Below are 27,530 nucleotides of genomic sequence, written 5' to 3' on the forward strand. Positions count from 1 at the left end.
TCATCGGCCATTTTTCAGACAATTCGAAATTTTTTTTAAATCTTCCTGTAGTCTTACGGAGTCTTCGTCAGATTTAATTACACGCCCTATTTTAGTGTCGTCAGCTAATTTACTTATGTTGCTGTCTATGCAGATATCTTTGTCGTTTATGTATATAATAAATAATATTGGTTCAAGTACTGAGCCATGGGGTACTCCACTTGTGACGTTACTCCAATCGGATTTAGTGCCGTTAATGCTCACTCGCTGTTTTCTGTCCTGCAACCACGTACTAATCATTTTTAGAATATCTTCTCCAATGATATGAGCCTCCACTTTTCTTATTTCGTGGGGGACTCTGTCGAAGTCTTTGCTAAAGTCAAGATATGAAGCATCATGGTCGTGCCCCTCATCCACTGATTCGAAAACAGCTAAAAAGAATGCTACTAGATTAGTTAAACATGAACACCCGCTTGTGAAGCCATGTTGGGAATCATTGATCAACTTGTGCCTCTCCAGGTGATTTCGAGTAGAGTTTGAAATTATTGCTTCCAGTAATTTGCCTGCAATTGATGTTAAGCTGATTGGACGGTAGTTAGAGGAGAGTGATCTATCTCACTCCTTGAAAATCGGTGTATACATTCGCTATCCTCCAGGATTCTGGTACTGCATCCGTTTTTAAGGACATGTTAAACAATTTTGCTTAGGGCATACTAAGCTCTCCCTTACATTCCTTTAATACTCAGGTAAATATCTCATCGGGACCTGGAGAATTATTAGGCTTTAACTTGTCTATTTGCTTACTAACGTCTTTACTAGTCACTACTATCTCGCTTTATCTATTTTCTTTACTAGCTCTGTATATAGTCGGTGCCTCGGGTATCATGCTCAAATTTTCGGTGGTGAAAACTGTTGAAAAATGTTTATTCAGATTATTGCTCATTTCTCCGTCGTTATCAGTTAGCTCGTCTTTATCTGACTGTATTGGTCCAATCATTTCTCCTGTTTTAGTTTGATACATTTGAAAGAATCCCTTGGGGATTTAACTTCGCCTCCCTTGCTACCTTCAGTTCATTATTCCTCTTTGCTTTTCTTATCTCGGTCTTAACCCTACTGGCCAATACCTTATAATAATCTCGGAGGTAAACTTCACCACGATTTATTCTTCTACCTATAGCCTTCTTTTGTCCAATAATATTCTTGAAATAATTGTTTATCCATTTCGGGTCATTGTTGTCTGATCCGAGTTTTCTGTATGGTATGTTCTGCCTTTGTACATTAAGTAACTCATAATTTAAATTGTTGCGGAACTCGTCAACCTCAGATCTCGTGATCAGTTCATCCTCAACCTTCATATTTTGTGAGGATATCGTAGTCAGGTCTCCAGGTAAAGTAAGCTCTCCCTCTGTGCGTACATTGTGTGGAGTCACCTCGCGTAAGGTCATGTAATCCATCCCCAAGAGTGCATGTGCATTTCATTACAAATAAGTCGTTCATTAATTCTATCAAGATTAGGAGGTCTATATATTACTCCTGCGATTAATTTTTTTCTACCATCGATTAATTCTATCCAAATTGTTTCTGTATTCAGTTCAGTTTTTGTTTCCTTATTTATTTCACACTTCAATATTATCCCTGACATAGATTGCTATTCCGCCTCCTTTCCTAATCTGCCTATCGGTATGGAATAATTTGTAACCTGCAATTTTGTATTCGACAGGTAACTCTGGTGAGTATAAGTTTATCCATGTTTAGGTGAATGCTATTATATCGATTTTTTTCGGTACACACCAACGCCCTGATTTCATCCGTTTTGTTTCTCTTGCTCCTTCTGTTTGCATAGTAAATATTTAAGTTAGTCGTGTTCTGAGTCCTCTTTTTAACGCGTTTAGGTTTTAACTCCCTGCCTAATTTAATTTTTTCCGTGTCCATATGTTCCCCTAGCAGCTTAAAGACTTCAACATCGTTTTAACTGCGCTCTCGAGAGAGACAGCCAGGGTTGCCACCCATCCCCAGAAAGATGCACTCCATCCCTAGCATAAGGGTCCCTTCTACCGTAAATTTTGTCCCAGTTGTCAATGAATGAGACTTTGTGTGAAATATAACAGAGTCTAGAACTGCTTTTAGTGTCCTTGTGGCCTAGCCGGTAAGCGTTCCCTAGTCCCACCCAGTAGTTCGAGGGTTCGATTCCTTGCTGGTGAGGTCGTTGATTATATATATATATATATATATATATATATATATATATATATAATCAACGACTCACCAGCCAGGACTCGAACCCTCGGCCTACTGTGTGGAACCAGGGAACGCTACCGACCATGCCACAAAGTCAGCGTGTTATATGGACTAAAAATGAAGTATATATATATATACATAATTTGTTTTTTCCATTATACGGGCCCGAATAGAAAAACAAAATACAGATGACAGGCAGTGTGTGTGTGTGTGTGTGTGTGTTTCCTTTATCAGCCTTGAAAGAACAAGAGAATGGTCCATAAGACGACTGTTTTTACCATAAAAAAGAAAACGGTTAAAACCATTGGGTATTAAATTATATGATGATTAAATGAGTTTGCGTTCACAGCTTATATCAAGAGGCAATGCGCGGATTACATCACACTTACTGATTTATTTACTCATTAACCTCCCCCAATGAATAAGTAAGTAAATAAATAAATAAATAAATAAATATAGCTGTTTGTTTTGTTCCGTTCATCTGACAAAACCAGACATAAATTATGTAGTGACGCCGTTGACATTATCTCACTGACTAAAGGGATAAATCAGTGTAGGAGAAATATCAATATTATGGGGAGGGGTGATAGGGTGATAAGTGGAGGGGAGGGGTGATAAGATGTGGAGGAATGATTGGTGGAGGGGGGAGGCGAGGTCAATGAGCCCGACTGGAGGGACGCAACACACTCAACTCAACACAAATACTGGATAATGACTAACACAGCTTAATGCTTAAAGTGTTGCCTTTCATAATGTTAAAAATACTTCCATTGGTCTATTGTTACACCATGACAGACAGATATATACGCCAAAAGTGACATTAATACTCGTTACCAATATCAGCCAATTCTGTCTTGTTTTATAACGCTCTTGTATACCTTACAAACTGCCTAACCTAACCAAACATAACTTGACGTAATCTGACTGAACCAAAACAAAACTAACCGAACCTAAACTCACCTAACCATACCTGACCTAACCGAAACTAACCTAACCCAACCTGACATAACTTTACCTGACCTAACCTAACCTAACCTAACTAGCCTAAACTAACCTGACCTAACTTTACCTGAACTAACCTAAACTAACCTAACTTGACTTAACCTTAGCTGCACTGATCTAACCTAACCTAAACAAACCTAACTTGACCGATCCAAAGTTAACCTAACCTAACCCATCCTGACCTAATCTAGCCTGACCTAACCTAATCTAACCTGACCAAACCTAACTTGACCTAACCTGACTGAACCAAAATTAACTTAACACAACCTGACCTTACCTACCCAAACCAAAACTAATCTAACCCAACTTGACCATACCAAACCAAACCAAACCTAACCTAACCTAACCTAACCTAACCCAACCCAACCTAACCCAACCCAACCTTGTGATAGCCGTTTTGGTATCACATTTATTGTTTTAAATAAGTTCTGGAACTCTTTAACTGGCAGGGATTGATGTAAACACTTCTTGCTGGTTTTCTTTTATTGTCGAAGCAGATATATACACAGATATATATCTTGACTCTTGAGAAAATAAATGATGAATTTTCTCCAGGGAAGTGCTGTTATAAATACACTTTGAGAGAAAACTTGAGTTACGTGTTCACCCCTGCGAAAATGGTAATGATCTGTCACTCCTTCCGAGCGTGTCTCCTCCTCCGGGCATTAGAGAGGAGAGCCCGAAGCGTGGGAGAGGATATGAAATGTTTTGATTCATCAGCTGAAATACACTCGACCTTTATGATAGTTACAAGCTCAGCCGTGAATAGTCGTCATCAACTGACTCCTTGTTGAATAAGTCTGTGAATAAATTGGTGTTATTCATTTGGGTGAATATTTATATAAAGCAAAGGTGCTATTATACCACTCGGCCACCTCCAACCGAGTCCTCACGGTTTAAATCCTAGGTATACCTAACCATGTTACAATAAAATGTGCTCTAGCTAAACTTTTGCCTCTTGCACATGCTTTTTCAATGCCTTCTGGAAAATTTTCTTGGAACTATTGTGTATCTAGAGGACATTTTCCTGTAACAAATTATCATAACAATGAAGGAACTGATAAATATAATGGCAGATATAATGAAACCAGATAGGATTACTCCGGAATTTAAATAAAAAGAAGAGAATCCTGTAATGCAGGAAACTGTGTTTCATCAATGTAAGACAGAAGTTTAAGCTTATCAGAGACAATGTGAAGGCTGCTGAAATTAATATTCAGTAAACATGGTAAGGGTACCAGTTCAGAAGTAATGTTTGATACAAATGCGAGATGATGGCGAGTAGGCAAGGTTGTGATTGCATTAATGCTAAGCTCACAATAGTCTGGTGCTATATGATAGCCTTCTACTACTAAATGTTTGCCTACACCCTGACATAGAAGTATTACGCTGGTTTGGTTTGGAAAATAAAAATATTGCACATTATTTACATGAGCATGAAACACTAACCTATGAGGTATTGGAGTGTATTCACACTGCTGTAGAAGCATTAGTTTGTATTATAGCTAGTTCACAAGTAGCTTCTGTAGCCCGAGTGAAAGGGAAAGCATACCTGTAAGTGTAAGTATGTTGACTTACAATGATTTAAGACTTCGTGCTTAGTCACAGCAACTAACAAAAAATCTTTGGAAACCACTATTAGTTCAGTTTCTCTGTCAAGAACTAAAATATCGTTATTCACCTTCAATGGAAATGGTTCCAAATGCCATACATAAAACTTCTGTTGGGATTTTAGTGGAATGTGTATTAGTATTTCCTCATGCGTTAAAGTTGCCTCTAATAAGGGGTAATAATATTCCACGTCATGCTCCTGAAAAATAGGAGTTAGATGATAGTCACTTTCAGCTATATGTGAAGTGGCAATAAGTTGACCAACTGGCAACACTGTGCATCTACACGACCTAAACCTTCATTCACTAAATAAGCTATGAGCCTATCATTGGTAACTGTGAAAGCTTGCACAGAGGCTTCAGCTGCTTGCATATATTCTGTAAAGCGGAGTAGCCATTCTAGTGTAGACACTGACCGTGTGAATTCCTCGACAACTTGTGTTAGTTGATTAGTTTCGTCAACAATAGCATTCCTAGAGGCACTGGGTTTGCTCTTGGGTATATATTTCTCGATCAAATGGTTCACTTACTGGCTATGATATTCAGCTTTGTGTCTACGTTCTTATACCTTAGCGAGTCAGGCCAGTGGATATCTCTCATCCCCTCCCTGATCCCGTCGTAATTTCCATTGTAATATTTGCACCTTGGCCTGGTTTTGTCGTGATCCAAGTAACAGTTAAATCTTTAGGACAACATTACATAGTTAAAGTCCCCTATGATAAGGAGGTGGGTAGGGTTGAGCATCGTTGCATTGTCTATTAAGGCTCTTTAGTTTCTTTGGTTATTATGCTACAGTTTGGGGATCTGTAGATACACCCGACAATAAGTAAGTCTCAAACCTTTAATTTAATTTTACAGCACTAGGATTCTTAAAAAAAACATCCTCTCCCTTCACCCTCACCTGATGTTATACACACAAGGGTCAAACCTCCAGTCTCTTCATACAGTACTTATCGGCGATTTAATTACCGACTAGCGTTTATCAGTGCATTTTTGTATACCTGCACTATCTAGGTACATTTTCGGTATACCTGCACTGTTTAGTTACTGCACATTGTATAATTCACAGTGTATGTATGGTGTGTATCTACAGTACATTGTCTATACATATGCTGAATCAATGTAAACTTGTATGACGATTTTACTGAAATATCCTGAATTTGGAGCTACAACACAAGCAAGCTATGAGGGGTGGAGAAAGGGGGGCATGAGTCACCCACATCCATTTCGACTCTCCCATACTCAAGGTTATAAGGTTATGTTAGGGTTGGGTTGGGTTAGGTTAGGTTAGGTTAAGTTAAGTTATGTTCGGTCAGGTTATCGTTATGTTAGGTTACAGTAAGGTTATTATTAGGCTAGGTTAGATTTGCTCGTTATAGTTAGGTTAAGGTGCAGTTAAGTTAGATTATAGTTAGGTTAGTGTGCAGTTAGGTTAGATTACAGATAGGTTAGGGCAGTGGTTCTCAACCTTTTTCACTCCAATCCCCCCTTGAGGAATTTTCAACATCCTCGTGGCCTCCTTCATTTTTCTCCCAGAACAGACAAACAGACAAGTGATAAAGACTAAAGAATGATAAAGAAGGACAGATAAATAGGACAAGAGTTAGAATGGCAAATACACACACACATTCACATACATAACACGCCCATGCACTCACACATAAAGCACACATACAGTCATACGCAAACATGCACACAGGTAAACATTCACACTCAAGCTAGCAAGCTGAAGTGTACTTCCTGTAAGCAAGAACACGCCTCCTTTGACAAGCACTGACCAACTTGGAAGAATGAGAAGAATAGTGAGTCATACCAATTTAGCACTATAATGGTAGGATTATATAAGTAAAGAATGAGTATGAACAACAATGGCACCAATAAATAAGGAAATAATTAATAAAGGAAGTGTACAAATATTTCACCCACGTAAAGCAGCGATCACATGAATTATGAAACAACAGAAGTAACGCCAATTACGGAGTATATTGTGTTTGAGTCAAGCTTAAACACAATACAGTATAAGATTCAGAGACAATACACTCCACTGTTTTCGTGATGGTATCCCAGGCCAGGCTGAGATCATTCGGTCCTATCACCACTTGCAAAGGGATGACACACGGGCACGTACTGAACAAGTCAGTTCAGCAGCTCGGTCCAGCGCCTGTCACACAGACAGGGTCTGGACCTGTGAAATCTTAAATAACCCGTAAAAAAAAATAGCACCAGAGTATGTCAATATTAAAATTGTATTGTCGTTATGATTAAACAAAATGACAGAAAAAGAATGAAAATTCTCTTCTGCCAAGTGAAAATAAGTAATACAAGTTTTGTTTAATTCAGATTCCCAACATTATTTGGAAACGTACAATTTATAACAGCTTGCCGTGGCTCCCTTGGGGGCCATGGCCCCCAGGTTGAGCACCACTGGGTTAGAGTGCAGTTAGGTTAGATTATAGATTTATTAGGGTGCAGTTAGGTTAGATTATAGTTTGGTTAGGGTGCAATTAGGTTAGATTATAGTTAGGTTAGGGTGCAGTTAGGTTAGATTATAGTCAGGTTAGGATGCAGTTAGGTTAGATTATAATTAGGTTAGGGTGCAGTTAGGTTAGATTATAGTTAGGTTGGGATGCAGTTAGGTTAGATTATAGTTAAGTTAGGGTGCAGTTAATAGACTGAAGTAGGCGTGGGTAAGCAGAGTGAAACGTTACAGAGAAATAATGTTAGGAATTGATAACAAAGCTAAATTAGGCAGGGAGTTAAAACCTAAATGCGACAAAGAGAGAGGACTCAGATCATGACTAACTTAAATGTCTACTACGCAAACAGTAGAAGTATGAGGGTGTTCTAATGTACCGAAAGAATTGATATAAATTGCAATCACCCAAACATGGATAAACTTAGACTCACGTGAGTTACCTGTCGAATACCAAATTAAAGGTTACAAATTATTCCATGTCGATAGGCAGATTAGGAAAGGAGGCGGGGTAGCAATCTATGTCAGGGATAATCTGAAGTGTGTAATCAATAGGGAAATAAAAACTGAACTGAATACAGAAACAATTTGGTTAGAATTAACCGATGATAGGGAAAATTAATCATCGGAGTAATTTAAAGACCTGACCCAGCTTGGAGAAGGTCGTGCCCGCGAGTGCTCCCGTTAGAGACAAAGGAAAATGGCCGCCTTGGATCGTTGTGTCTTGGGGGAAGAGGAGGGGAGTGTGGGGAAAGACGACCTCCTTGCCACGCTGTTAAGGCAGCTGGGGCAGTTGAGGAGTGAGGTTGACACTCTAAAGGGGGAAAATGAAGCCCTCAGGACGGAACTCCTTCAGGTAGGTGTCCTGCCTAGCAGGACACCTGCGAAGGAGGAGCAGGCGTGGAGAGTGGTTGTCTCCAAGGGGACTAGGGTCAGGCTCAGGAAAGCTGACCAGGGTGTGGAGTGTAGTAACCCTTACCAGGTGCTGCAGGAAGCTGGCGAGGAAGAGAAGAGGCAGGACGGTATGGATCAAGGAGAGGAAAGGGCAGTTGTACAAACCCTGCCCACAGGTAAGGTCGTGGTAGTTGGGGACAGCCAGGTGAGGTTTGTAGATAGGGCTTTTTGTGCGAGAGATAGGAAACGTAGGACTAGGGTGTGTTTTCCTGGGGCTGGGATAGGGCATGTAGCCGAGAGGTTAGACAGGGTTTTGTCAGGGGAGGGTACCAATCCAGTAGTGTGTCTTAGTGTGGGAGGAAACGACATAGGTAAGGTTAGGAGTGAGGAACTTTTCAAGGGGTATAGGGAGGCGCTGGGGAAGATTAGAGATAGGGGAGGGATCCCGATAGTATGTGGTGTCTTGCCTAGAGGAGGGGTTGGTCGTGAATGGCTGTCCAGGGCAATTGCTATAAATTGCCGACTGGAAACACATTGTGCAAACAATGGTTGGGCATTCATTGATAACTGGCAACGATTCTATGGCAACGACTACCTGTACAGTCGCGACGCAGTACACTTGTCTCGTGAGGGGGTAAAGACGTTGTCTGCATCCCTGGAGCGTGAAATTGTCACTCCGAAGGGGGGGTTTCGCCAGTAGAGAGAGGTCGGGGAAAGTGGGAGTCAAAAAACATGCAGGTCCTGGGAAATAAAATTAGCTGCTCAGGACAAGGGGTAAAACAGGACCAGGGAAGGGTAGGTTTAAATGTATACTATACAAACAGTAGGAACGTTAGAAATAAAATAGACTTGCTGAGAGCGGTTGTATGTACCGGGAATGTAGACGTCATAGCAATCACCGAAACTTGGATGAATCTGGCGAGCAAAATTTTTTTATCAGAGTACCACATAGAAGGGTACAACCTTTTTCACAAAGACAGGGAAGGTAGGAAGGGGGGAGGGGTCCCACTCTTCGTCAAGGATACATTAAAATGTTGTATTAATAATTCAATAAAGGGTGAAATAGGAACCGAGTCTGTGTGGGTAGAAATCACGGAAGGAAGAGAAAAACTAATTATGGGAGTGATTTACAGGCCCCCAAGTCTTGGCAAAGAAGCAGCTCAGCCCATATGGCAGGAAATGAGTAGGGCAGTAAAATATAGCAACCTATGCATTATGGGGGATTTCAACTTCAGAAATATTGACTGGGACAACATTGTAGGCGACTATGAATCTGAAGACTTCCTAGACGCAGTACAGGACAATTTTTTGAAACAACTAATTACAGAACCTACTAAAGGTGACAACTTTATTAGACCTAGTATTAACAAATAAAGAAAATATTATCAGAGATATCACAGTAGGGGAAGAACTAGGTAACAGTGATCACAGAGAAATCAGGTTCACCCTAAATTGGGAAACGAAAAACAATGACAATATGGTCAGAGTCCCAAATTTTCGGTTGGCAGATTATCAGGGTTTAAGAAGGTACCTAAGTGAGGTCACCTGGGAACAGTCACGTCAGTCCCCAGTAGGAGGGGGTGAGGTCATAGATGACACAACAATTGATCATGACTATAATATATTCACTAGTATACTACATAAAGCACAAGAACAAAATATACCATACAGAAAAATTAGGTCAAATAAGAATGAGCCAAGGTGGATGACCAGAAAACGTAAACATGACATAGGAATAAAGAAAGGAATATATAAGAAATTATAGGGAGGGGAGGAGCAGCTCAGAAATAGGTATAATGAACTATCTAGGAATGTTAAGAAAAATGTAATGAAAGCAAAGAGAGACTATGAAATCAAAATAGCAAGAGAATCCAAGGCGAATCCCAAGGGATTTTTCCAGGTATATAGGACAAAGGTCAAGGACAAAGTTAGGCCTTTAAAGTCAGGGAGGGGAGAAGTGATAAATGGCAGTGAAGAAATAAGCAAAGCATTGAACAGCTACTTCTTATCAGTTTTCACAGAAGAAATTTGCGATGAAATTCCAGAGGTGCAAGTGATATTTAAGGGAAAGGAAGAAGAGAAATTAAAGAATATCACTATCAGAAAAGAGGATGTTCTTAAGAAGATAAATAAACTAAAGAACACAAAATCCCCAGGGCCGGTTGAAATTTTTCCTCGAGTCTTGAAAGAGTGTAGGGAACAGATTAGCGAACCCCTCGTAAACTTATTTACAAAATCATTAGACACTGGAGTTGTGCAAGACTTGTGGAAACAGGCAAATGTAGTACCCATATTCAAAAAGGGAGACAGAGCATCAGCGAAAAATTACCGGCCGATCAGTTTGACGTCAGTAGTGGTGAAATTTCTTGAATCAATTATAGCAGATAGCATCCGATCGCATCTAGAGAAAAGCAAATTAATCTACGACTCTCAACATGGGTTTACAAAGGGAAAATCTTGTCTAACAAATCTGCTAACGTTTTTTAGGAAAGTCTTCGAGGTAGTAGATAATGACGAAAATTACGATGTTATTTACTTAGACTTTAGCAAAGCATTTGACAGAGTACCGCATCAGAGGCTTCTGAGAAAAATTAAGGCTCATGGTATCGAGGGGAAAGTTTTAAATTGGATAAAATTATGGCTCACCGATAGAACGCAGAGGGCCAGCGTAGATGGTGTTAAATCTGAGTGGGGCCGTGTAACCGGTGGGGTTCCCCAGGGGTCAGTACTAGGCCCACTCTTGTTCATAATCTACATTAACGATCTAGATACTGGGATCAGCAGTGTCATAAGCAAGTTTGCGGATGACACCAAAATAGGGCGGCAAATTAATTCAGGGCAGGATGCAAATGCATTACAGGAGGATCTAAATAAACTTCAGGGGTAGTCTGAAAAATGGCAAATGAAATTCAACACCAGCAAGTGCAGCGTACTTAATATTGGAAGAACAAATACTTATAATGTATACAGCCTTAACAACATCAACCTAGAGAAGTCGACTTGTGAAAGAGACCTAGGGGTACTTGTAAGCCCGGACCTACGGCCTAGAAAACAGTGCGTTAATGTTCGAAATAAGGCAAACTGAGTATTGGGTTTTATATCTAGAAGTGTAAGTAACAAGAGTGCAGAGGTCTTATTGCAACTATATCTTGCGCTAGTCAGGCCGCACCTCGATTATGCGGTTCAGTTCTGGTGCCCCTATTATAGAATGGATATAAATTCACTAGAGTCGGTGCAGCGAAGAATGACAAAAAAACGATTCCAAGATAGGTTAAAGAAACTTAACTTGCATTCCCTAGAAAGACGAAGAGTATTTAAGTGGGTGAAAGGAATCAATAAAGGGGATATAGATAAAGTTCTTATAATATCCGAGCAGGATAAGACTCGGAGCAACAGATTCAAGTTGGATAAGTTTAGGTTTAGGGGGGAGATAGGAAGAAACTGGTTCACAAATAGGGTGGTGGACGAGTGGAACAAGCTTAGCAACTTTGTAGTAGGTGCGGGAACTCTGGAAAGTTTCAAAAGGAGGCTAGATAGATTCACGAATGATAGAGAGTGGTAGTAACTCTCGACAGGAGCTGCCATGCGCAGGCCAACCGGCCTATTGCAGACTCCTTTTTTCTTATGTTCTTCTATGTTCTTATCTCGATAGAATTAACGATCCATTTATTTGGGATGAAATGCGCAGGGCATCCAGACATAGCAAAGTCTGCATAGTATGTGACTTTAATTTTAGTCAAATAGACTGGACCGACCTTAAGAGTAACTCGGAATCAGAAGATTTTCTTGAAAAAGCTCAGGACTGTTTCCTAAGTCAACATATAGCCGAATCAACCCGATTTAATTCTGGCAAACAAAGAAAACCTCTTTAGTAATACCGAGGTAGGGAACGAACAAGCTAACAGTGATCACAAGAAGTGAGATTTAAAATGGAACTTAATGTCAGACGCAAGGAAAATTCCATTAAAGTCCCAGATTTCAGAATGGCAAACTTTGATAGGTTGAAAAGGCAGCTGAGAGAAGTGGTATTACGTTTGGGGGTGAATTACATGATCTCAAGTGAGGTGACCTCACATAATGTACCCACAGAGGGTGACCTCACATAATGTACCCACAGAGGGCGACCTCACTTTATCTGGTCACCTGACAACGACAACCTTACAAAATATAACGGTTGAGGATGACCTGATCACGAGATCTGAGATTGACGAGTTCCACAACAATTAAAATAATGAGTTACTTAATGCACAAAGACAGAATATACCATACAGAAAACTCAGATTAGATAACAATGACCTAAAATGGATAAATAATTATTTAAGGAATATTATTGGACAAAAGAAGGCTATAGGTAGGAGAATAAATCGTGGTGAAGTTTACCACCGAGATTATTATAAGGTATTGGCCAGTAGGGTTAAGACCGAGATAAGAAAAGCAAAGAGGAATAACGAACTGAAGGTATCAAGGGAGGTGAAGTCAAATTCCAAGGGATTCTTCCAAATGTATCAAACTAAAACACAAGAAAAGATTGGACCAATAGTCAGATATCCGCGAGCTAACTGATAACGACGGAGAAATGAGCAATAAACTAAACAGATATTTTTCAACATTTTTCACCACCGAAAATTTAAGCATGATACCCGAGGAACAGACTATATACAAAGATAGTGAAGAAAATATAAAGTGATTTAGTAGTGAATAGTAACAATATTAGTAAGCAAATAGACAAACTAAAGCCTAATAAGTCACCAGGTCCCAAAGAGATATTTGACAGAGTTTTAAAGGAATGTAAGGAAGAGGTTAGTATGCCCTTTGCAAATTTGTTTAACATGTCCCTTAAAAACGGGTGTAGTACCAGAATCCTGGAGCATAGCGAATGTAATACCGATTTTCAAGAAGGGAGATAGATCACTACCTCTAACTAGCGTCCAATCAGTTTAACATCAATTGTAGGCAAATTGCTGGAAGAAATAATTTCAAACTCTATTCGAAATCACTTGGAGAAGCACAAGTTGATCAATGATTCCCAACAGGGCTTCACAAGAGGGCGTTCATGTCTGACTAATCTATTAACATTCTTGCCATCTGTTCTCGAATCAGTGGATATCGGGCACGATTATGATGTGGCATACCTCGGCCTTAACAAAGCCTTTGAAAGAGTCCCCCCACGAAAGACTAATACGAAAAGTAGAGGCTCATGGAATTGGGGATATTTTAAAATTGATTAGGTCATGGTTATAGGACAGGAAACAGCAAGTAAGCATTAATGACACTAACAGTGGAAAGGGGAGGGGGATGCTCACGCCTGAGTCTCAAGATAAGGCTTTGTAAAAGGATACCCTTTTTATTTTTCATTCACCTTTATTACCAGGCATATTTCATTTACATAACAGTAAAATAAGCATATATACAGTAGGCTTAATTTGCTGTTGCATTTTTGGAAACTGTTATAAACCAAATTATACAGTGTACAGGCAATTGTTATCATAGAACACAAAAGTTCCCAAAAACAACAATATACATATATGTTAAAATAAGACACACGTTTCTTTTCTAGGATTGTTGCAAAATTAAGTCCTTGGCACTGGAGTTGAGAGAGAGAGCATAAGAACACAAGAATAGAGGAAACTGCAGCGGGCCTATTGGCCCATACTGGGCAATCCCATTTACACTCAACCCCTATCGCTCATAATTATATCCATCCAACCTAAGTTTGAAGCTAACCAGCGTATTCGAGTTAATGATGATGTTTGGTAACTTGTTCCACTCATCCAATACTCTATTTCCAAACCAATGTTTACCTATCTCGAGCCTAAATCTAAATTTGTCTAATTTAATACCATTGTTACGAGTTCGCTCCTGGTTGGATAGTTTGAGTTCTTTTGTTATATCACCTTTGTTTATCCATGACTTCCATTTATGCACCTCTATCCTATCGCCCCTCACTCTACGTCTCTCGAGGGAGTGCAGATTAAGATGCTTTAACCTGTCTCTGTACTCAAGGTTCTTAATGCCCGGGATTAGTCTTGCCATTCTCCTCTGAATTATTTAAAGGGATTCTATATCCATTCTGTAGTAAGCAAGATATAGTTTTACGATGACCTCGCCAGTCTTATAACTAACACTCCTTTGTATGAACCCAATTACTTTGTTAGCCTTGTTTCGAGCAAATACACATTGCTTACTAGGATTAAGATTCCTACTTATTATTACTCCCAAATGTTTCTCTCAGTCGGATTTCTCTAAAACATCGTTGTTCATCTGATATCTGGTTTCTCTGTTTATGTCTCTAAGACTAAGTACTCTACATTTGTCCACATTGAATTTCATCTGCCATTTTTCAGACCATTCGAAAAATTTGTTTAGATCTTCCTGTAGTTTTGCGGAGTCCACGTCAGATTTAATTATACGCCCTATTTTAGTACCATCAGTAAATTTACTTATGCTGCTGTCTACGCCGATAACTGTGTCGTTTATGATATGGGATTAACAAGGGTAAAATGGAAGATGTTCTGAAGCTCAGTAATAACGAAATAACTAGAACAAATGGCTTTAAATTAGATAAATTCCGATTCAGAAAGGATATAGGCAAGCACTGGTTTGGTAATAGAGTTGTGGATATGTGAATAGGGCTACCGAGTGCTATAGTAGGATCGGGGACGCTAGGGAGCTTCAAGACGAAGTTGGATAGGCACATGGAAGTGCTGGGATGGGTGTGAAAGGGATCTGCCCTGTATGGGCCAGTCGGCCTCCTGCAGTATCCCACTTTCTTATGTTCTTATGTTCTTATAATAACAATAATGGTCCAAGTACTGAGCCTTGGGGTACTCCACTAATGACGTTACTCCAATCGGATATAGTGTAGTTAATGCTTACTCGCAGTTTCCTGCTATGTACCCACACCATAATCCATTTTAGAATATCTCCTCCAATGCCATGAGCCTCCACTTTTCGTATTAGTCTTTCGTGGGGGACTCTGTCGAAGGCTTTAGTAAAGTCGAGATATACCACTTGTGAAGTCCAAAGTCAAGTAGTCTGTTCTTACGACCAAATTCATTCATGTACTCATTGTAATTCAATTCCATATCTTTGTGGACAAACAGTTCAAGTAAAGAAGTTGCAAAGGAGAAAGGAGTAGTAGTAGTGGTGGTGAGAAAAGGGGAAGGGGGGGGGGCAATGCCGAGTGCCCCCCCCCCCCCTATGTACGCCACTTGCCACTAAGAATTCAGAGGAAAATGACAAGAATAATCCCGGACATTAGGAACCTTGAAAACAGAGACGGGTTAAAACATATTAATCTGTACTCCCTCGAGAGACAGAGTGAGGGACGAGGTGTATAAATGGAAGACAGGGCTAAACAAATGTGACATAACAAAGGTATTCAAACTATCCAACCAGGAGCGAACTCGTAACAATGGTTTTAAATTAGACAAAATTAGATTTAGGCTCTAGATAGGTAAACATTGGTTTGGAAATAGAGTATTGGATGAGTGGAACAAGTTACCAAACATCATCATTAACTCGAATACGATGGATAGCTTCAAACTTAGGTTGGATGGATATACAGGTATGAGCGATCGGGGTTGGGTGTAAACTGTTTTTATGTTATTATAGTTAGGTTAGGGTGCAGTTAAGTTAGATTATAGTTTGGTTGGTGTGCAGTTAGGTTGAATTATAATTAGGTTAGGTGCAGTTAGGTTGAATTATAATTAGGTTAGGTGCAGTTAGGTTGAATTATAATTAGGTTAGGTGCAGTTAGGTTGAATTATAATTAGGTTAGGTGCAGTTAGGTTGAATTATAATTAGGTTAGGTGCAGTTAGGTTGAATTATAATTAGGTTAGGTGCAGTTAGGTTGAATTATAATTAGGTTAGGGTGCAATTAGATTAGAATATAATTAGGTTAGGTCAGATTAGGTTGGGCCAGGTTAGGTTAGGTCCAGTAATTGCTAGTTATACCATCGTTATGATTATCCAAATAATCAACCCGGAAATGCTGCACCGCCATCCTATTGTTTGGTCTAAGACATATTGTACACAACACAGAATGTAACAATAGCTGCTTTTTATTTTAACTTTTATTTTCTTCTTAGTTCTTTTTACTCTATTTATTTCTATTTGTTCTTTGTTCATTTCTGTTTCTCTTCTTAGTCTTTTATTCTTTGTTTCGACAAGTGAAGCAGGGAGTTGGGGAGAGAGGGAGGAGATGGGGTTGTAGTTGAGTGATGTGGAGGGTTTGTGGTCGGCAGCCTCCCTCACACACCAGGGGGAGAGGGAGGAAGAATGGACGGGGGCGATGATAACTGGGAACGGGAATAATATGCGATAACTGAGACACTAGGGGAAACAGGCGAGCTGTATTGTTCACTGTTTACTTACAAAATCATTAGACACGGGAGTTGTGGCAGACTTGTGGAAACCGGATGCGATTAACCTTCCTGCGTTTCAGGAGAGACGGTTCGAACAGCACTGACCCACATTGTGTTAAGAGGGTATTAGAAATAAACTGTCAAAGCTAAAGGTCCATAAGAGTCCCGGCCCAGACATGGTGCATCCTACAGTGCTAAGAGAGCTGTGCAACGAGCTTGCCGAGCCCCTGAAGATCCTGTTTTGTAAATGCCTGGATGAACAAATTGTCCCCAGTGAATGGAAAGTGGCTTATGTGAGTCCTATCTTCAAGAAGGGCGATCGTCCCTCTACGAACAACTATAGACCGGTGAGCCTGACCAGCATAATATGTAAAGTACTTGAGAGTATTATCAGAGATGCCGCGATGGAACATCTAATACTAAACAATCTTGTAAAGGATTGCCAAAACGGTTATATGCCGGGGCGCTCATGCTCAACACAATTACTCAAGGTATTGGATATTTGGACCCATATTCTGGAACGGGGTGGTAATATCGACAATATTTACCTAGATTTTGCCAAGGCTTTCGACAGTGTACCCCACGAAAGGCTGAAAATCAAACTGGAAGGTTACGGAATTTGGGGAAATGTCCTAGCGTGAATAGAAGACTTTCTACATGACCGCAAGCAGTGTGTGGTGAATAATGACACAAAATCATCATCTGTACCTGTCACAAGCAGGGTACCACAGGGCAGTGTATTGAGCCCGATGTTGTTTGTTTGTTTCATAAATGACATGCCTGACATTGTACACTCCTCCATACAAATGTTTGCCGATGACGCCAAGTAATTTCGGGAAATCAAGTACCAAGCGGACTGTGAAGAGCTCCAGAAGGATATCTGTGAGCTCCAAGAAAGGTCGAAGAAATGGCTGCTGAGATTCAATGTCACGAAGTGACATATTTCCCAACAGGATGAAGAAACTGCACTTTTTGAGACTAAATGTGAGAAGGCCCTAGATGTGTATGTTGACAATGAGCTGAAGTTCTCGGGTCATCACGAGAAGAAGGTAAATCAGGCAAATAGATTATTGGGTCATATAAGAAGGTCGTTTAGATATCTAGACGGTCCGTCCCTTGTAACGATCTTCAAGAGTGAAGTGCTTCCCCATCTGGAGTACTGTCACCCAGACTGATCCCCGAGATATGCTAGGGACTCTCAGTTGGTTGAAAATGTTCAAAGGAGGGCCACCAGACTGGTGCCTGCACTTCGGCACCAAAACTACCCTGAAAGATTGGAGCGCCTGAACTTGCCTAGCTTATACTACAGACGGGCAAGGGGCGACCTAATTGAGGTGTATAAGCATCTTAAGGGGCACTACTCAGTCAAGTGCCCTTACTTGGAGCTGGCGGACTCTCGCCCGACAAGAGGTCACTGCTCAAGATTGAAGAAGCCGCAAGTCCAGAAAACTTTGAGGGCAAACTTTTTCGGAGTGAGAGTTGTGAACTCTTGGAACAATCTACCAAAAAAGGGTTGTGATGGCACCGAGTGTGAGCTCTTTTGAGACCAGACTTGACCAACACTGGAGCAGGTTCAGGTACATTCAGGAGCCGGTGCATGCCCAGTACTTGCCAACAGAGCATGACAGAGACGTGACCATCGCCCGGGAGGCTAGCGAGCCGATTATTTGGTGAAGAGGATACAAGAAACAAAAGTACCCATATTCAAAAAGGGAGACAGAGCATCAGCGCCAAATTAATTACCGGCCGATTAGTTTGATGTCATTAGTGGGGAAATTTCTTGAATCAATTAAAGCAAATAGCATCCGGTCGCATTTAAAGAAAAGCAAATTAATCTACAACTTTCAACATAGATTTACAAAGGGAAAATTTCGTCTAACAAATCTGCTAACATTTCTTTGGAATGTCTTCCAGGTAGTAGATAATGACGAAAATTACGATGTTATTTGCTTAGACTTAAGCCAAGCGTTTGACAGAATAACGCATCAGAGGCTTCTGAGAAAAACAGTCTCATGGCATTGAGAGGAAAGTTTTAAATTGGACAAAATCACCGCTCACCGATAGAACACAGAGGGTCAGCGTAGATGGTGTAAAATCTGAGGGGCTGTGTAACCAGTGGGGTTCCCCAGGGTTCAGTACTGGGCCCACTCTTGTTCATAATCTACATCTAATATACTAGAGGACTAGGCGTCTGTCTGTCTGTCTGTCTGTCTGTCTGTCTGTCTGTCTGTTTTTGTCTGTTCTGGGCAGCCGAAACGGCACAATCGTTTTTCTTCAAACTTGGTGGAAAAATCGCAACAAATTCGTAGAGTGGAACAAACCTGGTCCCATATCGATGGTTTCTTTAGGAAGCCATTACATAGCCATTATATTACGCTGGAGAACGATGCAAGTCTACGGACTTGGCACACCCTCATTCGCTGTATGCTGTCAGCCCACGATTGCAGTTATCGTACGGCTCCCTCCTCCTCCTCCTCCTCCCCCCACTTTTTTTCTTAGCCTACTTTTTTTTACTTTTTTTACTTTTATCCTCTTCGCCACTGATCGGCTTGTTAGCCGCTTGGGCGATCGCTTACGTCTCTTTTCATTTATATTCTTCACCAAAAGATCGGCTCGCTAGCCGCCCGGGCGATCGGTCACGTCTCTGTCACGCACTGTTGGCAAATACTGGGCATGCACCGGCTCCTGAATGTACCTGAACCCACTCCAGTGTTGGTCAAGTCTTCTCTTGAAAGGGCTCACACTCCGTGCCGTCACAACACTCTCTGGTAGATTGTTCCAAGAGTTTACAACCCTCACTCCGAAAAAGTTTGCCCTCACGGTTTTCTGGACTTGCGGTTTCTTCAATCTTGAGCTGTGACCCCTTGTGAGGTGAGCGTCCGCCAGCTCCAAGTAAGGACACTCAACTGAGTAGTGCCCCCTGAGATGCTTATACACCTCAACTAGGTCCCCCCTTGCCCGTCTGTAGTATAAGCTAGGCAAGTTCAGGCGCTCCAATCTCTCAGGGTAGCTGAGGTGCCGAAGTGCAGGCACCAGTTTGGTGGCCCTCTTTTGAACATTTTCAACCAACTGACAGTCCCTAGCATATCTCGGGGACCAGATGGGGTGACAGTACTCCAGATGGCGAAGCACTTCACTCCTGATTTACCTTCTTCTCACAATGGCCCGAGAACTTCAGCTCATTGTCAACATACACACCTAGTTCCTTCTCACACACAGTCTCAACTAGTGCATTTTCTTCATCCCGTTGGGACATATGATACTAATGTTGTTTGGATTAGTAAAGGAAGGAAGATGAGTAAATAGAAGAATAAAGAAGGGGAGACAGAAAATAGTTAGAGATAACAGGTGGGGGAGAGCTGAGCTTCATCATGCGTCTGGATGCGCAGTTTCAACATTACCAGACGACCTTACAGCTACAGTGTATACTTATTCCTGTGGGTAACTGTACATGGAAAAGGAGAAGAGATAAAAATAATAATAACAGGAATGCATGGAGAAGATGACTACAATAGACACAGGGTGAATACAGACAGTGAAACAGACAAGAGGTTGACAAAAATAGACAGATTCATACATGCACAAATAGACGATATGGCAACTAACATGACAGACAGACAGCTGACTGACTGGTTCACATTAGAGAAACAGACAGACACACGCCAACAACGGATAAGACAGACAGATTTGACGACACAAAGAGTCCAGATGGGCTTACATTCAAACACCACGCAGATGAACAGACAGTTGGGATGGCAATAGACAGGACGGATAGACTTGAGACAGATTAGAAGGCATCTATAGACAAGAATAACACCAAATTGACCATAGCTGCGTCAGCGAGGGAAGGAGGTCTTAGATCCACCAGCGTAAATTATAAGACGCATTGGAAACTAACAATCCCTCGCGCGGAAAGAACATCGACGGTCGGTCAGTCATGTGAGATGGGCCTAAGACTGACTAATGTAGATGATGACTATGATGACTTAACACAGGTGATGATTTAAGCAGATGGTGACTAATCTAACCAGAATCAAGGTCACTTCTCTTCATAATATCATTTATCTCTGAATGATCATCGGTGATTCATAATAAAAAAATTATGATTTTAACCACTCCTTATGGCGAATATTTCTTTTATTCTAACCTTTATTCTATTCCATGATTATAACAACCAGGACCATGATTATAACAACCAGGGCCATGATTATAACAACCAGGGCCATGATTATAACAACCAGGGCCATGATTATAACAACCAGGGCCATGATTATAACAATCACGACCATGATTATAACAACCAGGGCCATGATTATAACAACCACGACCATGATTATAACAACCACGACCATGATCATAACAATCACGACCATGATTATAACAACCACGACCATGATTATAACAACCACGGCCACGATTAACAACTACGACCATGATTATAACAACCACGACCATCATTATAACAAACACGACTATGATTGTAACAACCACAAACATGAATATAACAAGCACGACCATGATTATAACAACCACGACTATGATTATAACAACCACGACCAAGATTATAACAACCACGACCATGATCATAACAACCACGACCATGATTATAACCACGACAATGATTATGACAACCATGAACATGATTATAACAACCAAGGCCATGATTATAACAACCACGACCATGATTATAACAACCAAGACCATGATTATAACAACCACGACCATGATTATAACAACCACAAATCCATGATTATACCAAGTACTCCACTATGATCATAACAACCACTTAATTCATGATTATAAATAACCACGACCATGATTATAACAACCACAACCATGATTATAAATAACCACGACCATGATTATAACAACCACGACTATGATCATAACTACCACGATTATGACTGAAACCACGACCATGATTATAATGAAAGCCATGACTATGATTATAACAACCACGACCATGATTATAACAACCACGACCACGATTATAACAACCACGACCATGATTATAACAACCACGACCATGATTATAACAACCACGACTATGATCATAACAACCACGACCATGATTATATCAACCACGACCATGATTATAACAATCACGACTATGATTATCATAACCACGACCATGATTATAACTACCACGACCATAATTATAACAACCACGACCATGATTATAACAACCACGACCACGATTATAAGAGCCACGACCATGATTATAACAACAACGACCATGATTATAACAACCATGACCATGATTATAACAACCACGACCTAGATCATAACAACCTCGGTAATCTGTACCACCGGACTCGCCACCGGGCACGAAGGCCCCACGATCACTTGTAAACGATCTAGATACTGGGATCAGCAGTGACATAAGCAAGTTTGCGGATGACACCGAAATAGGGCGGCAGATTAATTCAGGGCAGGATGCAAATGCACTACAGGAGGATTTAAATATGTTGCAGGAGTGGTCAGAAAATGGCAAATGAAATTCTACACCAGCAAGTGCAGCATACTTAATATTGGAAGAACAAATACTGTCAAAGTATACAACCTTAACAATATCAACTTAGAGAAGTCGACTTGTGAAAGTTACTTAGGGGTACGTGCAAGCCCGGACCTATGGCAAAGAAAACAGTGCGTTAATGTTCGAAATAAGTCAAACAGAGTATTAGGTTTTATATCAAGAAGTGTAAGTATTAAGAGTGCGGAGGTCATTTTGCAACTATATCTTGCGCAAGTCAGACCGCACCTCGAATATGCTGTTCAGTTCCGGTGCCCTTATTATAAAACGGATATCAATTCACTGGAGTCGGTGCAGCGAAGAATGACGTAAATGATTCAGGGACTTAGAAACCTTCCATATCAAGATAGATTAAAGAAACTAATATGCATCTCTAGAAAGACGAAGAGTGCGGGGAGATATGATAGAAGTATTTAAGTGGGTGAAAGGAATCAATAAAGGAGATATAGATAAAGTTCTTATAATATCCGAGCAGGATAGGATTCGTAGCAACGGATTTAAGTTGGATAAGTTTAGGTTAAGGAGAGAGATAGGAAGGAACTGGTTCACAAATAGGGTGGTAGACGAGTGGAACAAGCTTAGCAACTTTGTAGTAAGTGCTGGAACGCTGGAAAGTTTTACAAGGAGGCTAGATATATTCATGGATGATAGAGAGTGGTAACTCTCGACAACAGCTGCCATGCACAGGTCAACCGGCCGATTGCAGACACCTTATTTTATTATCTTCTTATGTATCAGGACATACCACGAAGATTCTTAAAACATTTCAACCTTTCCCAATAAGGGGAAGGAAGAATTGGGACTCTTAAGAACATAAGAACATAAGAATGGAGGGAACTGCAGTGGACCTATTGGCCCATACTGGGCAGTCCCATTTACACCCAACCCCTATTGCTCACAAATCCATCCAACCTATATTTGAAGCTATCCAGCGTATTCGAGTTAATTATGATGTTTGGTCATTTATTCCATTCATCCACTACTTTATTTCTAAACCAATGTTACCTATTTCGCGACTAAATCTAAATTTCTCTAATCTAAAGCCATTGTTTCGAGTTCGCTCTTGGTTGGGTACTTTGAGTACCTTTGTTAATTCATCTTTGTTTAGCATTGACTTCCATTAATACACCTCTATCATGTCGCCCCTCACTCTACGTCTCTCGAGGGAGTGCAGATTAAGATGCTTTAACCTGTCTGTGTACTCGAGGTTCCTAATGCCCGAAATTAGTCTTGTCATTCTCCTTTGAATACTTTCTAGGGATTCTATATCCATTCTGTAATACAGTGACCAGAATTGAAGTTCGTAATCCAAGTGAGGTCTCACAAGCGCAAGATATAGTATAAGGATGACCTCTCTAGTCTTGTAACTAACACTCCTTTGTATGAACCCAAGTATTTTATTAGCCTTGTTTCGAGCAAATACACATTGTTTACTTGGTTTAAGATTCCTACTTATCACTACTCCTAAATCTTTCTCACATTCGGATTTCTCTATAACATCGTTGTCCATCTGATATCTGGTTTCTCTGTTTACATCTCCAAGGCTAAGTACTCTACATTTGTCCACATTGAATTTCATTTGCCATTTTTCAGACCATTCGAATTTTTTTTAGATCTTCCTGTAGTTTTGCAGAGTCTTCGTCAGATTTAATTACTAGCCCGATTTTAGTGCCATCAGCAAATTTACTTATGTTGCTGTCTACGCCGATGTCGTTTATGTATATAATAAATAGTAATAGTCCAAGTACTGAGCCTTGGGGTACTCCACTAGTGATGTTACTCTAATCGGAATGCCGTTAATGTTCACTCATTGTTTTCTGTCCTGTAACCACCCCTAATCCATTTTAAAATATCTCCTCCAATGCCATGAGCCTCCACTTTTCGTATTAGTCTATCGTGGGGGACTCTGTCGAAGGCTTTACTAAAGTCAAGATATACCACATCATAGTCGTGCCCCTCGTCCACTGATTCGAAAACAGCTTAAAAGAATGTTAATAGATTAGTTAGACATGAACGCCGGCTTGTGAAGCCATGTTGGGAATCATTGATCAACTTGTGCCTCTCCAGGTGATTTCGATTAGAGTTTGAAATTATTGCTTCCAGTAATTTGCCTGCAATTGATGTTAAGCTGATTGGACGGTAGTCGGAAGATAGTGATCTATCTCCCTTCTTGAAAACCGGTATTACATTCGCTATCCTCCAGGACTCTGGTACTACACCCGTTTTTAATGACATGTTAAACAATTTTGCTAAAGGCATACTAAGCTCTTCCTTACATTCCTTTAATACTCTGGGAAATATCTCATCGAGACCTGGTCACTTATTTGGCCTTAACTTGTCTATTTACTTACAACCGTCTTTCCTAGTCACTACTATCTCGCTTAATCCGTTTTCTTCACTATCTCTGTATATAGTCGGTGCCTCGGGTATCATGTTTAAATTTTCGTTGGTAAAAACTGTTGACAAATATTTATTCAGATCATTGCTCCGTCGTTATCAGTTAACTCTCCGGTATCTGTCTGTATTGGTCCAATGTTTTCTCCTGTTTTAGTTTGATACATTTGAAAGAATCCCTTGTGATTTGACTTCGCCTCCCTTGCTACCTTCAGTTCATTATTCCTCTTTGCTTTTCTTATCTCGGTCTTAACCCTACTGGCCAATACCTTATAATAATCTCGGAGATAAACTTCACCACGATTTATTCTTCTACCTATAGCCTTCTTTTGTCCAATAATATTCTTGAAATAATTGTTAATCTATTTAAGGTCATTGTTGTCTGATCTAAGTTTTCTGTATGGTATGTTCTGCCTTTGTGCATTAAGTAACTCGGTATTTAAATTATTGTGGAACTCGTTTGACAATTACTCTTCCAAACAATGAACCTATCTTCCTAGCTAGTTAAACATGGGTTACATGAATCACAATACATTTCTTGAGATATATCCTTACTGAAGAAAATTGGCCGAAAAGATGTATGTCTAAACAGAAATCCGGATATACACAAGACAGAAAGCCGGATACATTCACAACACAGATAACCGGATATATAAAACACGGATCGGGATACATACAAAACACAGTTAACTGGATATATACAACACAGAAAGCCGAATATATACACAACACAGATAAATCTATCATCGCATTGGATCTCGGACGCGTCAATTATCTATTTAAATGCTGGTTTTGAGGCCAGAATGCAAATTACCCCCTCCGGGCTACATTAATGGTGGGAGGAACTACAACACTGGGGGCAGGTATTACAACACTGGTGGCAGGTATTACAGCACTGGTGGCAGGTACTACAACACTGGTGGAAGGTACTACAGCACTGGTGGCAGGTATTACAGCACTGGTGGCAGGTACTACAGCACTGGTGGCGGTATTACAACACTGGTGGCAGGTATTACAACACTGGTGGCAGGTATTACAACACTGGTGGCAGGTATTACAACACTGGTGGCAGGTATTACAGCACTGGTAGCACGTACAAAAACACTGGTGGCAGGTACTACAACACTGGTGGCGGTATTACAACACTGGTGGGAGGTATTGCAACGCTGGTGGCAATTACAGCGTAACAACACTGGTGGCGGGTATTGCTGGTGGCAGGTGCTACAACACTGGTGGCGGGTATTACAACACTGGTGGCGATGTTACAACGCACGGTGGCGAACAACAACACTGGTGGCAGGTGCTACAACACTGGTGGTGGCGGTATTACAACACTGGTGGCAGGTATTACAGCACTGGTGGCAGGTATTACCAGCACTGGTGGCAGGTATTACAGCACTGGTGGCGGGTATTGCAACACTGGTGGCGGGTGTTACAACACTGGTGGCAGGTAATTACAACACTGGTGGCAGGTGCTACAACGCACTGGTGGCAGATGATTACAGCACTGGTGGCGGGTGCTACCACTGGTGGCAGGTACTACAACACTGGTGTGGTATTACAGCAGCACTGGTGGCGGTATTACACAACACTGGTGGCAGGTGTTACAACACTGGTGGCAGGTATTACAACACTGGTGGCAGGTATTACAACACTGGTGGCGGGTATTACAGCACTGGTGGCGAATATTACCAGCACTGGTAACACATTACAACAACACTGGTGGCAGGTACTACAACACTGGTGGCGGTGTTACAACGCTGGTGGCAGGTACTACAACACTGAGTGGCAGGTGCAACAACACTGGTGGCGGGTACTACAACACTTTGAGTGGCAAATTGCACAACACTGTGGCACGTATTACACCACTGGTACGGCAGGTATTACAGCTCTGGTGGCAGGTACAACAACACTGGTGGCAGTGTTGCAACACTGGTGGCAGGTATTACAGCACTGGTGGCACGTACAGCGCAACACTGGTGGCGGGTGCTATAACACTGGTGGCGGTGTTACAACACTGGTGGCGGGTATTACAACACTGGTGGCGGGTATTACAGCACTGGTGGCGGGTGCTACAACACTGGTGGCAGGTACTACAACACTGGTGGCAGGTACTACAACACTGGTGGCAGGTACTACAACACTGGTGGCAGGTACTACAACACTGGTGGCAGGTACTACAGCCCGGGTGACAGGTATTACAGCATGGTGGCAGGTACTACAACACTGGTGGCAGGTACTACAACACTGGTGGCAGGTACTACAGCCCGGGTGACAGGTATTACAGCATGGTGGCAGGTAATACAGCACTGGTGGCAGGTATTACAGCACTGGTGGCACGAGATAACGTAGAGATGATAATTTTCATGTCCAAAATGAACCAAATATATTTTCACAGCTTGGATAACATAATTCGATAAACCTAGACAGGTGGCATGGTAGATAGTCAACTGTTATACTTACGGAGCACGTAACCGATAGTTTTAACACGATACAATTTCACTGATGAAATAGTAATACTGACGGAATGCAACCACTTTTTAAAATGTTTCTGAAAATCATGAATGATAATTTTTAGTGTGATTTTCCACTACATCTGAAAGACTCACCAACTGAATAAAATAGACTTTTAACAGAGTCACACACAGATTTCTAGTCACTTGTTTCTAACAGCCAGAGAGAATGTCACCCATCCAACTCCCTCCAGAGTTGCACGGAGACTGACTGCCGTTCTCACTTACACAGTTACACGTTTCTTCATACTACCACAGGCGCCGGTGTAGCAGAACGTTTTGAGATTCCGTGGTGAGCAGAGCTGGTGAGTGGCTACTGATAGCAGCATTATATTCGACTTCCACGCCTTTGGATGTATAATAATTCAATTAATCAATTGAGTTGTTGGAAGTGAAAATAAATGAAGCCCGAAATATTATAAAATATAGACAATACAGGGAAATAAATAAATACCAGTCCAGTGCATAAGTGGTGTAACAGGATAGTCAACTCTGATAATAATACAATTAATTATTTTAGTTTTTAA

General features: G+C 40.9%; 1 protein-coding gene across 1 annotated transcript in view; it reads right to left on the bottom strand.

Moving 5' to 3' along the window:
* The window catches only part of LOC121853609 (glycoprotein-N-acetylgalactosamine 3-beta-galactosyltransferase 1-like), a 117,240-nt gene extending 90,026 nt beyond the window's left edge, over positions 1–27,214 (bottom strand). Inside the window, exon 1 of the mRNA XM_042347868.1 lies at positions 27,100–27,214. The gene's annotated coding sequence lies outside the window, so the exon portion shown is untranslated. The remainder of the gene's footprint in view (positions 1–27,099) is intronic.
* Between the last annotated feature and the right edge of the window lie 316 nt (positions 27,215–27,530).

This window comes from Homarus americanus, unplaced genomic scaffold, assembly GCF_018991925.1.
Source record: "Homarus americanus isolate GMGI-L3 unplaced genomic scaffold, GMGI_Hamer_2.0 scaffold4896, whole genome shotgun sequence".
Classification (NCBI taxonomy): domain Eukaryota; kingdom Metazoa; phylum Arthropoda; class Malacostraca; order Decapoda; family Nephropidae; genus Homarus; species Homarus americanus.